We start from the raw sequence: 4,428 nt of genomic DNA, 5'->3' as shown, positions 1-4,428 counted from the left end.
CTCCAAGTTCCGGATGGAAGCATCTTGGTTCTTATGGTAGGCTCTTGTTTCATTCATGAAGGCATCAGTATTCTGGATGTGGTCATTGGTGGTCTTAGAGAGTTGCAACATTTCTTTCTCTAACTCAGATGGCTCTTTATATGGAAAAGGAGGAGGTTGCAGGTAATTGTTGAATTTATAATCCAAACCTTCCCCTTGATTTCTCCTTTGAAAGTTGCTTCCTTGGCCACCATTCTGATTCCTCTCCTCTGAAAGCTTTGGGTATTCTATGGTGGCCTTGGATCATACCAAACTCCATTGACCTGGAACGGTTCAGCTCCCATGAGTGTTAGGCACTCATTAGTCTCATGCTCCCCTTTGCAGTACTCACAGTTAAGTAAATTAACTTGAGCTGTTGAAACTTGCATCTCATCTAGCTTGGCATTCATACTGGCTAGCTATTGAGAGATCATCTTCTGCTCAGCTAATGACGCATCATTGTTCCTCAGTTGTAAGAGTCCTTTCTTTGGCTGAACAGGCTGGACTGTCGTAGATGCATTCTCATTCCATGCCATAAAGTCAATCAGCTCTAAGGTTTAAGCTGCTGTCTTCTTTCCTATAGTTCCACCGGCTACACCGTTGACAACCATTCTGGAATCTAGTGTCATTCCATTGTAGAAGACTCTGACCTTCTTGGTGTTTGGCAAGTCATATTGGGGGCACTTCCGGATCAGTTCCTGGAATCTGGTCCAGGCTGCACACAAGTTCTCTTTCGGTTGTTGAGTGAAGTTGGTAATTTCATTTACTAACTTGTTGTACTTTTCCATAGAAAAGTGTTCAGCAAAGAATTTAGCTGCCAACTCCTTCCATGTTCTGATGCTGTTTGGAGCTTGTCTATCCAACCATCTGAGAGTTTTCCGGTCACAGCAAACGGGAACAATCGGAGTCTGATCGCATCATCTGATACTCTGTGGTGTTTGGTTGTATCACAAATTCTTATGGATCTACCTATGAAGTCATGAGGATCTTCATAGTCCTCCCACCAAACTGAGTTTTCTCCACCAATGTGATCAATGATGGATGGATGTCATGGTTGTTGGCATTAATCGGTGGCCTCACAATGCTGGAATTGGGCCTTGTAAACAATGGAGCCAAGACTGACTCCATCAACTCTTCTTCTGGTGGTGGATCTTGAGCTGCCATCTCTGTTTTTACTTCAAATTGTGAAGTAGAAGTTTCTGCTTGTTTCCTCTGCTTGGTAAGTTGTCTTATCCTTTTTGCAGTCCTTTCTATTTCTGGATCGTAGATCAAAGTTTCAGATCAACTGTACCACACATAAACTAAAGCAAACAGATCAGTAACATAATATCCAATCAAGAAAATCAAAAGTTATAAATAAACTTGGCGTATTCAATCCCCGGTAACGGCACCAAAAACTTGTTGCGTAATATCGACAAGTGTACCGATCGTACCAAGTAATAAAATGATGAGTAGAGTATCGTCTCCACGAGGATTGAGGCACCGAAGTTATTATAACTATTCCTCTCTTGTTGGATTAATAAAAATGGTTTTAAGAACAATTGTGGTTTGTGAAATGAATAAGAACAATTCAGGAAAATGTAAATGATTCAAAAGTTCTTTAGAATTCAAGAACAAAAGATTGAAGGTTGAGAAAATGTTTGAGAAAATATTACGGTAAAGAGAAACAAACACCTTTACGATCCTTACCTTGCAACTTGGATTACATTTATGTTTACTTATTCAATTGATCAAACGATTCATCATCTTTTATATGATTAGTTAAGCCCTAATTCCTTAGCGACTTTAACCTTATTAACTCTATTAGAACCCTAATCCCTTAGAAATCCCTTCTCAAGTTAACCCTTAGAATCAATGAATCTTTAACGTTTGCGGTTCATGTAGCCTATCCCTAGTGCATACATGAACATTTGTCTTACCCTTTGTCCGGAATTAGAATTCTAATATCCCTATTGAAAACCCTAACCCTCGCAATCCTAATAGATTGATCAGTTCCAATAGAATTATAGAATGAAGAAAAAGGCAAGATAAATTCAATTAAATAGATAAACATAAACTTCAACCAAACTACAAGGGGTTTGATAACTCTCCAAAAGAGAGTTATTCTATGCTTAAATGTGATGTTTTGGGTACTATGATTGCATGTTATTCTCTTGATTTTATACGATTAATGCATGAATTCTGTGATTTCATGGTTTAATGGAGAATTATGTTAATTATGTGTATTTGGATATAAATGAGCATTGAAAACATTTAAATGCACTTGTTATTTTACTGCAGGTCAGTGCTGTAGCATCAGAAAGCAGTGTTGTAGCAGTGCAAATGAGGTCAGCAATGCATCACCACTAGCAAGCTATGGATCCAAGCCCAATTAGCTAGAAGAAGTTTCTAAACGTGTAATCAGAGTCCTGAGCTGGCTACGCGCTTTAAAACATTCAAAGGATCACATTAAAGCTTCATTAAATCAGCGACTACATTTCCAAATTCAGACCTGAAACTCGAAATGGAAAGAATCTGATGAGATATGTTGCAGCATTATGCGCTGTCCCAGATCAGCGCTGCAGTAAATAAGGAAAGAATCTCCAATCAGCGCTGTAGCAAAACACAGCTGTAGCAAAACATAGCTGTATCTTCAATCAGCGCTGCAGCAAATAAGGAAAGAATCTCCAATCAGCGCTGTAGCAAAACACAGTTGTATCTTCAATCAGTGCTGCAACAAATAAGGAAAGAATCTTCAATCAAGCGCTGCAGCAAAACAGAGTGTCATCCTTATCCACTCACATGGCAGATTTGAATGAAGATTTACATGGACCTGGAGAGCTGTTTGAGGCCCAGAATATCAAGTATATAAAGGAACGAACCCTACACACAGAAAAGAGAGGCCAGGAACGCTACACATGCTTTAGACATTCAATCAGATCCTAGAGAGAGAAAATGGGGGAAACACATAGAGAGAATTTGAGGGTTCGTTGAGAGAGATCCAAGGAATCAAAAGGTGAGGCTAGGGTTTGGTAGAGAGATCATCAAATTCGGTGGATCCCTGCACTATTCTGGCGGCTGAAGCAAGGTTGATGGTGGTGGAGCCTACGGTAGCTGCGGGAGCAGTGCTACAACAACGTCCCTATTTTCTTTACTTTAGTTTAATGAAATCTTATTCTTTCTTTGTTTTTTTTTCCCACACAAGTATGGGCTAAATTGTTAAGATTTGGTGATAGAGTACCCTTATTGTAATGTAGTCAGTATTGCTTTAACTTTGTTACCTTATTTTCCTTTCAGTTGCTTAATAAAGTGCTTATTTTTATTCTTGTTGACTTATCGAGAGAGAGCTGCAAGATAATTAGGGTTTGGGCTATAGAGATATAGGTGAACTCAGAAAGTTATTAAGCATTGTGGTTTAACTAATTTAATTAGTTAATTGTGGGTAGAGATATCATTCACACCACAAAATCAAATAGAACTTGCACTTAATGATTCATAACTACGTTGGCCATAGAGATGTGGGACTTAGTATACATGTAGAGTTGGTGAAAGCCCTTGCATGCATTAGTGTTCTGATTACTGTTTGGATAATTGCTATAGCATTGCTACTGCATTTTGGTGATATTGTAATAATGGGGAAATTGATCTCAATCTATCTTTAATACTTGGAAAACCTATTTTATTACTGCATTCTTTTAGTTAATTATTAGTTTTATTGTTTAATTAGTCATTAACCTCTTCCAAATTATCTTTGTTACCTTTATTGCTTCACATTGATCCCAACTTTATAGTTTTCTTCGTGGGAACGATATCTGGACTCACACATCCACTTTAATACTCTTTGACACGTGCACTTGCATAATGTGTGATTGATAAAAGGGGTAAACAATTCTACAACAAGTTTTTGGCGCCGTTGCTGGGGAAAACTTATAAAGTTAGTTTCTTTGTGAAGTGATACTTGATCCTTTTTCTTTTTCTTTTCAGGTTTTGCAGGTAGTACATGAACAATCTCCCTCTCTAAACAGAAGTATACTTTGTTCCAACAATTAAAGGAACACTTCAAGTTAGGAAGAGGCAGCAGTGACAGAGTATTGCTACAGCATTACCTGACATGGCAGCAAGAATAACATGTTCTGGTGCTGATGGACGAGGTCTAAACCAGGACGAAATCTCAATCAGGGCACATGGAATGCTAGCACTTAACAATCTTCATTCTGCCATTGTGCAACCTGATGTTGCAGCAAACAATTTTGAGTTTAGATCAGTGGTGTTTGACATGCTGCAAACTATTGGACAGTTCAATGGGTTGTCAAGTGAAGACCCACATCTACACTTGAAGAACTTCATGGACGTGGCAGACAGCTTTAAGATGCAAGGAGTTACATCTGATGCATTGAGACTGAAGTTGTTTCCTTACTCTCTCTCCAATAG

This window comes from Gastrolobium bilobum, unplaced genomic scaffold, assembly GCF_033153095.1.
Source record: "Gastrolobium bilobum isolate Gb01-03AN ecotype WA unplaced genomic scaffold, APGP_CSIRO_Gbil_v1 utg25362, whole genome shotgun sequence".
NCBI lineage: Eukaryota > Viridiplantae > Streptophyta > Magnoliopsida > Fabales > Fabaceae > Gastrolobium > Gastrolobium bilobum.
The sequence above is the reverse complement of the archived record's forward strand: the minus strand, read 5'-3'. Positions refer to the sequence as shown.